General features: G+C 44.6%; 2 long non-coding RNA genes across 2 annotated transcripts; both read right to left on the bottom strand.

Annotated features, from left to right (window-relative positions):
* Positions 1 to 5146: 5146 nt before the first annotated feature.
* Positions 5147 to 7528, bottom strand: LOC129603538 (uncharacterized). The gene is made up of 3 exons (XR_008693480.1): positions 7373 to 7528; positions 6975 to 7040; positions 5147 to 5371 (listed from the first exon to the last, which is right to left on the bottom strand). It is a non-coding gene; the product is annotated as an uncharacterized LOC129603538 (long non-coding RNA).
* A 91-nt stretch (positions 7529 to 7619) lies between these two features.
* Positions 7620 to 9639, bottom strand: LOC129603547 (uncharacterized). Its single transcript, XR_008693504.1, has 3 exons — positions 7921 to 9639; positions 7737 to 7843; positions 7620 to 7657 (listed from the first exon to the last, which is right to left on the bottom strand). It is a non-coding gene; the product is annotated as an uncharacterized LOC129603547 (long non-coding RNA).
* Positions 9640 to 11577: the final 1938 nt, after the last annotated feature.

Here is an 11577-nt window from a genome sequence, read left to right as displayed (position 1 = left end):
AGTACGCATAGCTCCGCCCACATCTGACTCTGGATCGGTGCACGAAAATACTGGAGAGAAGCCTGAAGTTGAAGCCATCATGGCCGCCAGCTCCGACTCCCTCCCATTGGGGGAGATTGAACGGGCTGTAACGGCAGGTGTGCGGGCTTAGGCTCCGCTTCAAACTGCTGTTCTGTCGTAAACACCATTAATGAGGAGTCAAGTAGGTTTAAAAAGAATATTTCTGTGGCGCCGGTGGAGAATTAGTTGGCTAACTATACTAGCTACCCGAAGTTATGTTCAGGCTAAAAACAAAAGTTTCCAGATCAGATGTGGGTGGGGTTTGCGCGCACTGTTTGAGGTGATTGAGTTTGCGTCTCTGATCTGAGACCAGCGCTCCAGCATTTCTGGAAACCTGCCTTTATCCAGCTGCCTGTAAAAGTCAACAAGAGAAAGCTGCTGGTGTTTACCGTGCCGCTCATCATCACACTGCAGCTCAATGAGCTCCAGCTGCAGCTGTGGAGGAGCATCATCAGGGTCCGCATCAGTGTGCGGTGCAGGTCTGTTTGGGACAAGTGTCTTTGGAAAAGTTGCAGCTTGGTTCCAAAGGCCTTGATGTGAGCGTACAGCTGGCTCACCACTGCATCCCGTCCTTGCAGGTTAACATTCAGCACATTCAGGTGCTTCGTTATGTCAACCATAAAAGCTTAATCTGCCAGCCAGACAGGATCGGACAGTTCTTCCATTGGTTGCCCCTTTTCACCCAAAAAACGTCCGATTTCCTCTCTGAGAGAGAAAAAACGCTGCAATGTGGACCCCCGACTTAGCCACCTCACAGCGTTGTGATATATTACGTCTCCGTATTCACCCTGAATGTCAAGCAAGAACTGCTGAAACTGTCGGTGGTGTAGAGCGAATAGAATCAATTGCCTTTACCACTAGTTTCATAACATGATTAAATTTGAGATGTTTGGCGCAGAGAGCCTGCTGGTGAATTATACAGTGAAGTTTAATAGCGTTACCTCCTTCTTCAGTGACTTTATTGCAGATCAGTGTGGACAATCCACTTTGCTCACCAGCCATGGCAGGCGCACCATCGGTAATGATCCCAGAAACTTTACTCCACGGTAGTTTCAGATCATCAACAGCTTCACAAACAGAAACGAATAAATCCGCTCCTCTGGTCTGGCCTTTAAGGTTTTGGAAGTCAAGCAGCTCCTGTGTGGCCTGGTAGCGTAGTTGGTAACGGTTCGGCCTCGGAAGGCAAAGGTCTGCGGTTCGATCCCCCGCCTCGGCATCAGGTGTGTCTCTGAGCAAGACACTTCGCGTTAGCTCCCCGAGCGCCGCTTATGTGGCAGCTCACTGCTCCCCCATCCAAGGGGGATGGGTCAAATGCAGAGAATGAATTTCCCCACTGCGGGACAATTAAGGGTTAATTTCTTCTTTCTTCCTCGGTTACCTTCATGTTGTCATCAACTCCTCTTAAAAAAATCAACAGCTGTGCAGTGTCTGATGCATTGGTGCTTTCATTGCAGGCTAATGAGGAATAATCAAAAGCCACTCCCTTGTCCCCCAGTTGTCTCTTAACATCTGATGATATGTCCTCCACTCTCCGTGCCACAGTGTTACGTGCCAGGCAAAGATTCATGAATTGTTGCGTTTTCTCGGGGCAAACGTTCTCCACCATTTTCATGACAGTCTTTGATAAATGCACCTTCAGAAAAAGGTTTGCCATGTTTAGCTATTAACATGGCCACTTCGTAGCTTGCTTTGGTGATACTTTCCTTTGACTCACAGGCCCGTGTGAAGAATCGCTGTTGTGATGCCAGAGCAGCTTGGAGTTGTTTAACTTTTTCTGCACGGTCACTCCCGGTTAGCTTGTCGTATGTGTTAGCATGTTTGGTTAGGTTGTCGTGTATTTCTATTCTCTTCAACCACGACAGAGATTTCACAAGAACTCAACTTTGAAGTTTAAATCAATAGCATACAAATTTATTATACATGACAAATTGAAACAATCATATAATGATTACAAAAGAGTAATAACAAGAGAGGCAGAGACCGAATTCACCTGCTTGTTCCTCTGCAGAGAGAACCGAGAGGTCGGAAAAGGTCCGCTGTGTGCTACCAGCGGACCCTCTGCGAAGCGCTCTGAAAACCCCAGCCTGTGAAGGCCTGCTTTTAACCACCACCTAAAATCTTTCCACATGTCCAAATAAGGACGTGTAGATGTTTTTCTCGGCTACTTGGAAAGTCCTGGCGCTGGGCCGTGTTATCTGTCCAGCTCCAGCTGCATCTGGCCCACCATCAACCTCCCAGTTCCTTTCCCAGGTCGGCGTGACATTTTGAATATTTCCTTAGGAACAGCTCGGATAAACATTGTTAACAACAACAGATTCTGCGAACACGGATTCTGCGAACCCAGTTTACGCAAACCCTTTCACCCCACCTCACACAAACCCATCTACTCTCTGTACTTCTCTCATAAGCAATGATCAATTTTACTGCTAAAAGTAAATGTAAATGTCTGTTTCCTGGAGTCTATCCCAGATGCTCCCCAGACAACGACCCTGCCAAACTGCAAGGGTTGAGGAACAGTCACTGCATTTTAACCTGACCCGAACAGATTGTTCACTACCTATATAATAATATATGATATGATACATAAATATACTACAAGGTAGTGTCTCTTTATGTTAAACTCAAGGCAACAGTCTCTTGACAAATAAGACAAACACAATTGCCTCGATTTTCGAGTACTGTAATTCCCATCTTTCTTGAAAGCGGCGTCCCTCACTGTCAACGTTCCTCCTCGTCGCAGTCGCCATGGTAGCAATGAGCGGAGAAGGGTTTGCGGCAAGGATGCAGAGCCAGATAGAATTAAAGTGGTGCTGCCATATGGTGGTGAAAAGAGGAATTACATTTTCAAGTTTTGTGATTTATTTATTCTGTTAGACAGTGCTAGTGGGCCATAAATAATACATGAAGTGTCACGTTCCACGTCATGTCCTGTTTTATTTTGTAGCACTTCCTGTTTCTCACTTCTGTTCCCGGTTCACTCTGCACACCTGTTAGCAGTTAGTAATCAGCACCAGTATTTAGCCACCACCAGTTCCCATAGTCCCTTGCCAGATTGTCGAGTTTCCTAAGTCATAGCACCTCTGTCTAGCGTTTCATGTATTTTTTTCTCATGCCTTGATCCTGTTTTTCCCCTGACGACCGAATCCTGCCTGAACCTTGTTTTGCTACCGTTACTTGGATAAGAACCTTGACTGAACAACTGACCGTGAGTTTGCTTAGCCCTTGCCTGTACCGTCACCGAGATATCCTGTGTACCAAACCTTGCCTGCTTACTGGACTCGAGATTGCCTGCTCCATTTTGTACCTCGTTCCCAAGCCTTGTGTATGACCTGGACCGTCTGACTCTGCATTACGAAATAAAGCCTGCATTAATCATCACCTTGCCTCTGTGCTGTGCATGTGGGTCCGACGCCTGCCCCAAGTCTGACAATAAGACAGAAGTTGCGGGCCGTATAAAATCTTACCGCAAGCCGTGATTGGCCTCTGGGCCAGACTTTGGACATCCCTGCACTACAAGGTTAGTAAAGCTGTAGCTTAACATTGTTCAACCAAAGGGTGAGGTAGACGTTGGTGCATGAACAATGCCACTTGAATGCCAGGGAGGGGAGAAGCTTGGCCGCTACACCCAGTCAAACGAGTGGAAGGAATAAACCCAGTAGCCAGGAAGCCTACACACTTTCAGTTTAGGAGGGAAGGTGTTGTGACCCAAGCCGCTCAAACAGATCCTCTCAGGCAGAGCTGCAGCAGCCACAGAGAAAACACCGAGGTCAGAGTGGACCACTGTGGGTGAACGCTGTCCTCCCCATGAGAACCAGGGGCAAACACTGGAGACACTGTCTCCCAGACAGTGTCCCCTGCTCTAGATGTGCTCTAGATTGTGGAGTTAAAACTGGGTGGTGATCTCTCCAACAGGCCTAGTGGGCGAGGCCACAGCTCAGTCTACCAACATTCCTCATACCTCATAGACATCAAAGCCATCAAAGCAAAGGCTCTGGCACCACCCCCGTGACCCCGGATGGGCCTATCCAAGCTGTCTTTGGGCGAGGGGCGGGGTACACCCTGGACAGGTCGCCAGTCTATAGCAGGGCAACACATAGACAGACAATTCAAACATTCACACACACACTCACACCTTTGGACAATTTAGAGTGACCAATGACCTTATGCATGTCTTTGGATGGTGGGAGGAATCCAGAGAACCCGGAGAGAACCCACGTGAACACGAGGAGAACATGCCATCTGGTAAACACAGGAAGGTAGGGGTGAGCGGATCGATCCTAATATTGATAATATCGATAACAGCACTAGTATTGATATTGATCAATACCCTGACATAAAAGACATAAAAACTTTGGTTGAATTTTTACTCCTCCGATCTGCCACCGTTTTTTTCAAAGAGGCTACCTTACTGTAATGCCTGTCTGTATCTCTGTCTGCAATGCCTGTGTGTAAGCGATGTACCTGTGCGCCATATTCTGGAATGATGCAGACACTCCCCCCCCCACTTGCTTTGAAATCTCACGTGACTCAGCGACTCAGCAAAAAAGAAAAGCAGGTGGAGGACACAGACGAACCCGAAGAATGGAAGCAAGAAGAAAGAGTAGTAGCGTGTGGTTATATTTACAAGCCAAAAATGAAACAATGGCAACCTGTACAATCTGCAAAAAGGCTGTTTTTATATTTATATTTACTATTGAACTTTGTCTGGGCTTTATTAATTGAATACAATTTAAAACAGAACACCTGAAAGTCATGAAAATGTATTTATATTTGATAATTCATTAACTGTCAAAAAGTATCGGTATCAAGGATACTGGTCCAGTATTTACTTGGTATCAGAGTGACAAAGCTTGCAGTATCGCCCACCTCGACAGGGAAGCACCCGGTCTGCCCCAGGGATCGAACCCAAGACCTTCTTGCTGTGAGGCGACAAGGCTACCTACTGCCCTGTTATCTGTACATTGAGAGCAAATATTTATATATAAATATTATATATAGAGAGTTTGTGTGACCCATTTGGAACATCCTTTGTCCCGTATAATGTGCTCTATGAAGAACTTTATATTGTATTATTTGTAAATTTTTATTTTTTTGTCATTTGGAATAAATTAGAACATATATTTTTCCAAAACATGTAATTAGTGGTGATGTCCAGATCAGCTTCACATTTAGAGATTGGAAGACCTGTGTCATCAACATCCATCCATCTTCTAGAACTTAATCCTGTATGTGGGGTCGCGGAGGGGCTGGAGCCTATCCCCGCTGGCTATGGGTGAGAGGCGGGGTACACCCTGGGCAGGTCTCCAGTCCACTGCAGCGCAACACATAACCATTGACACACACATCAATTTAGAATGACCAGTGAACCTTATGCATCCTTTTCTGACCATCTCTTGGTTAAGCTGCAATAGACATAGACTGCTGGGGGACTTAATTTATACTCTGAGCTCCTCTGTTTGCTTTTACCTCTTCTGTCCAACAACCTCCCATCATTGCTCCATGTTTAACTAACCTTTTCTCTTTCACTCCAGTAGTTGTACTTCTCTCCCGCTCCCTCTCTCTCTCTCCTCTACTCTGTCCTCACCTTCAGGTTTCATTGGACTCAAAGTTTGGTGTCTGTGATGGGCAGCTGCGGATCCAACCATCCTGCCTGTGTCCAGTCTCTGGTCCAACCATCCTGCCTATTTTCTGTTGTTGCTTGTTGTTGTTGCTGTGCTTTTCTCTCTCTCTATCCCCTAACCCCAACTGGTCAAGGCAGATGGCCGCCCACAACCAGCCTGGTTCTGCTGGAGGTTTCTTCCTCGTTAGAGAGTCCTTCCATAGAAAAAGTTCAGTTCTTGGGTGTTTTAACCTACAGCAAAGTCTATTCACTTTACCAAGGGATCAACAAGTGAGGACTTTGTGTATGTAGTAACCTATGTGTGAGGCACGTTAGTAGCTAGCTATGCTAACGGCCACAGCCAGTCGACCGAGCCTTTGTCCCCTTCAAATGTGCTCATGTGGGCTCCTGCAGCCACACACCTGTGTGGAGAAAAGCTAATGGCTATCGGCATTGAGCGGCTACAGGCAGGGAGCGGTGGGTCTAGCTTTTGGCCCTTTCTGTAATCGCATACACCTGGGGGGAACAGCTGATAGCTGATAGTCCTGTCCTGTTGACATGCTGCCGCTCCTGTTTGTTTGTTGTGTTAGCCGTTAGCATGCCGTTAGGCCTTTGCACATTAGAGCTACAGCTGGTCGATCGCTACAATAAGAAACTGCAGATGAACGCGGTTATGTTTGTTATTACCCCGTCCTGTGTCACAACCTAAATCAACTTGTGATTTGGGGTTATCTCATTGTTCTATCAAATTCTAACATGATTAGTTGGAATGATTACTGTGTTGTGTTGCAAGCTTAGTTGCTAATTAGTCACATCTCTACAATAACTGCTGCTTATCTGGTCAGTAACCTATAGCTTGTACCATAGCCATTATATTTGTAGGACCAATACAATTTACACTAAATCTAACATTGTCTTTTCTATACTGTAGGGGGGCACAGCCCAGTTACCCACTTGCTGTCAAACAGAGAAATCACTGCAGACTGTTGGTACACAGACATCTGCTCAGCTCAGGAGTGAAGGTATGTAAGTTTGTATGTACCAACAGTAAGATAGGCAATAATTGGTATATACTGTTTAGATTTTATATTTGAATTGTAACAACTGTTTATCTGTTGTTTTAGCACAGACAGTCCTGTCCTCTTGTTTGGTTTAATTTTTAAAATTAATTTTAATTTTTTAATTTTTAAAATTTTTAAAATTAAACCAAACAACCAAACCATTTTTGTCTGGTATTGTGTATTCTTACATTAGAGAAGGTTTTGACCTACATAATAATGAACATTTCACTAATCTACAATTCTGATTGCAGTACCTTTTGATGAGGTGATGGTGAGGACAGCCACAGCTTCCATCTGGTAGAGGACTGCTTCTGCTCAGTCTTCCAAATAGTGATGAGAACAAGGATCAATACAACTCCCTGGTCATCTATTTACAACTATACCTGTTCTGCTGCAGAAACAAATCTCCAACATAACCAAGTGTACCCCCTAACCAGGACATGGTCTGTTTACCCTACTTCCATCAAGCCTTTCATCTGCAAGGCCCTGCAAAAGCTTCTGTCCTCAAACCCCCAGACTTCTTAATTAACTCAGTAACCTATACATTGCACATTGGAGTGTGAAGGCAACAGTTTGTTCTAGCTTTGGAGTAGTGGTGCATTTCTTTGGTTGACAATTAAGCTGGCTTTAACTATTACGTATTTCACTGAACTCTGTTTCTGAAGGGATTGGTTGGTTGCGGTTGTTGTTGTTGTTGTTCTTGTGGCTGCTGCGTCGGCTCCGGGGTGGGTGGCGACGCATTGACGACGCACTCGTCGGCAGTAAATATCTCTCCGGGGTCCGGTGACACCTCCAGAAGCGCGTCGTCTGATACTGCATGAATAAAAAAGGAGAGTTTATTTCAGCAGAACCGGTGGAATAAAAATGATATAATCATGCTTCACAATATCCGTACTCACCGTGTGATCGGTCCGTGGCGGCTGATGGATCTCAGCGTCTTTTTTTAGAAAAAATAAAACAGCCGTTATTGTCAGCACGCTCAAATGTTGATCAGCTCATATTATGTAATAACTGACCGACGAATCTAAGGGCCTCTCCGGTCGGGAAGGCGTTGAATGCTTGTTGAGCCGCCTATACTGCAGTTGGAATTCTTGGCTCTGGCGACGCTGTAGCGCAAGGCGATCTGCCATAAAAAGAAAACTGTTTCTAAGCGTTCTACAGTCTAATAATGGTTGATTTTGCAAAAGAGGTCATACTTACGGAGTCTAGAGCCCTCTTGCAGACGAAGCCCCGCAGGCGTGAGATGCAGGAGCTGACGTGGACGAAATTTGTTAGCGCATATTTTTAGGAGAATCAAAGAAATGAGATCCGCCAGAGCTTTACCTCGAATCATACCGCTGCTTCAACGTCCGACGAAGATCTAGCGTGAAGGCCTGGGTTCGGGTTGATTCTGACACTTCAACCCCGCCTGTATTTATACCAGGTTTCTCCGTAAAAGTCACCCAGAAACTGATCAAATGGTTTTACAACACCCCGACCCCCCCTCCTCCTAAGGCCCTATCCCTCCTTAACACCTCTCCACTTTTTATATTGAGGATTCCTCAGGATACTCCTGCGATGTTAAAACGGTAATTTGTATCATCGTCATCATATTATGTTATGGATTAGACTATATACGCTCTAAATACTACTAGAAAGTGTGTGACTCTTGAATGACCCCTGGGGACACCCTCACACCTCTTGTTTCGCATAACAAATCAACATAGCCCTCAATGATGTCCTAACACCCTGTATTTCCAAGGAGGGCTCCTCCGAACACTCCTGCAGTGTAATGGGTTAAAGCGGTATTTTTGTATAATCATGCTTCGATCGGTATTATAACGCTGTGTTTTTTAACCGTTCTCCCGGCGCCTGGTGGAATCGCCTTATTGCACCGGGGGTGAAGACATTCTCACTCCTGCATACGGGGGGCCATGCTATCAGAAGGGATGGGACACCGAGTTTCAAAGACGTGATGCATTAGCTTTATGACTTTAGGGGTTGTGGGGTCAGATAGAAAATAGCCAGAGACCGGGGGTAAAAAGCAGACGCAGACCATAAATAAATAAATAAATCGGACGGTAAAACACAACATTAAATGTCGGCGCTTAATGTGCGTCAGAACCTTGAGAGGGTGAGAGTTTGTTTGTTGAGTTGAGTTGAGTTGAGTTGAATGAGAATTATCTCTTCCCCCCTATTACAGGGCGCGCGTGTGTGTTGCATTGCATACATGTTGCGGATGTTGCTGTTGTACATCAGCAGCACATTCTAATACTACATATGCAAGATCCCTGTTTCAAAATCTGCTCTTTCTAAAACAACGCAGGCCCACTTGACGTCTAATCAGGTTTATAACTTTGAGTCTGTTGAGGGATCATATAGGAAAGAGCCAGAGACCGGGGGTAAAAGGCAGACGCGGACCAGGGTGTGTGTGTGTGTGTGTGTGTGTGTGTGTGTGTGTGTGTGTGTGTGTGTGTGTGTGTGTGTGTGTGTGTGTGTGTGTGTGTGTGTGTGCGCGTGTGTCTGTGTGTGTGCCATAAATGGCGTATGACTGCAGACCGAGAGGACTCCTCTGACCAACAACGCAGAGGACTATCAACGATGCAAGGGTATATGCATTGCAAGTTGCAGATGTTGTTGTTGTACACCAGCAGCGCACTCTAATAATGCAAATGCAATTGTTTCAAAATCTGCTCTTTCTAAAACAACACAGGCCCACTTGACGCATAAACCCAGAAGGGGGGAAGGACGACTGTAGAAGGATACCAGGCCACCGCAGGCCTGTGAACTCAGATACACACGCAGAGGAATGCGAGACCCCAGTGATACAGAGAGCACAGCCTAAAGGAGGATACACAGAAAGCACCGGTGGCTCATATATATAAAATATCTGCATACATAACGGAGTTCCGTGATCGCCCTTTAACACGGTGGATTAAAGTTCGGCGGACCTCTGACTCTCGTGGTCAAAGAACAGGCACACTTTGACATTCGGGGTCAAAGAACAGGTACACTTTGACTTTCGGGGTTAAAGATCAAGTGCACTCTGACACTCGGGGTTAAAGATCAAGTGCACTCTGACACTCAGGGTTAAAGATCAAGTGCAAGATGGCAAGTTCAACGGTGAAAAGATCAAGTGACCTTTGACCTAGAGCTGTCAAAACCCGAGTTGATCGAAAGTGTCTACTGTTGATCATCTCATTCTGATCGTTCTCTCATTTTCTGTTCTGTTTATTTAAGTATTTCCATATTATGTTATTCATATATCCAGTAGTGTTAGATTAATAAAACGTTAAAAGGAATCTGGTTTTGTGTGCATTGTTCTTCAGATTTAAGCAGAGGTCACTGAACCACGACAAGAATTCACGGCATAAGAGACTGATTTCGTTTTATCACAAGAAAGTTGTTATTGTTGGTTATAACTAGTAACTCATTGAATTGACATCTGGCATTGACTAGATTGATACAAGCGTGGTTTCAGCTTTAAAACGAACATGGTGCCCCAACTTCGAGGTATATTAATTAATTATTATTAATTAATAATAATTAATTCTGCATTAATATCAAACTATTAATAATTTGAATCCGCTACACCCAGGAGTGACAATAGCTGACAATAGCTCCACTTTCTTCCCCATGTCCTGCTCATTTGCATAACTGTCATCATTCAGTAGATAAACATAGAGGAACTAAAGTAGGTCTGACTCAACAGTGATAAGGAGTAATGAGGATAAATGAAGCAGCTGCTTTTTATTTTGCTAAATACCCCTTTTCATACAGATGGCAAAAAATAATAAGGCACTATTAGTGAAGCAAAAATACATCTGTCTTTATGTTTGGCAGAGCTATTATAAGCAATCTGCAAAGAGATTCATAGAGACAAACACAGTGCAGGAACCTGAAAGGGAGGTCATATGGGTTCCTCCACCTGCAAGTGAAAGTAGTTATTCTGAGAGAGAATGAGCAACAGGACTGGATACATTCAGTAATATGAATTCAGATAATCATTCAAACTGTCAATAGCTAATTTTTACATAAAACCTTGAACTTTTTACTCACTACAATTACCAGAAGGTCTTGTGAAGCACCAGGTTTGTAATGTGTTTAATGATGCATTTAATAATAATAATACTAAGCATTTAATAATGCATGTATGCATCACAATTAGACCACTGAATTAGACAAAGAAGATTTTCGGGCTCCTGTGTTAAAGGCCACCCCTGAGGCAGCAAAGATGTAGAAAAGAAGAGATGGCAGCTGCCCCTGACTCTGGCCACACCTCATCTCTGATCTTCCCCTCTGCTTTCTGTTGCTTCACTGATTGACTGATTCCACTCCCCTGTGCCTTTGCCGTTGCATCTGCTTATATACACCAGTTAACCCTCACTAGCTTATTAAGGGAAGGGTAAGGAACACTTACAGGGAAGGATTACTTACAAAATATCCACTGAAGGACTGAGAACACAAGCCCTGTTTTTATACACTGTTACAAACCCCCACATGAACTGTTGACTGTTCTTTGATATACATGAGTGCAGTAAATCCTGTTGTCATCACAGTGAAACCCCCACTATTTGATAACCAAATGTTTCATAACCCCACAGGAACAACCCACAGTAAGAGGCACGGCATCTCATGACAAAATGTCCCACACTAGCCATTATCTTGCTCACATGTTAAATCTGCCCTTTACCAACGTTGCTTGAGTGACTGCTGACTAATTAATTCTTGTTAAAATAGATCATGTGCACAAGGGTCAGAACAGAAAGCTTTTTGCGACAGGACCCCTTACTGCCGTGGAAGGCTAAGACCTGGCAGTGTCTCTTTGAAAAACAAACTCAGCCCTGTTTGACCCTTCAACTCCCAGTTGTCTAACTT

This window comes from Betta splendens, chromosome 21 (assembly GCF_900634795.4).
Source record: "Betta splendens chromosome 21, fBetSpl5.4, whole genome shotgun sequence".
In the NCBI taxonomy this organism is placed as follows: Eukaryota; Metazoa; Chordata; class Actinopteri; order Anabantiformes; family Osphronemidae; genus Betta; species Betta splendens.
This window is presented reverse-complemented; position numbering and strand designations above follow the sequence as displayed.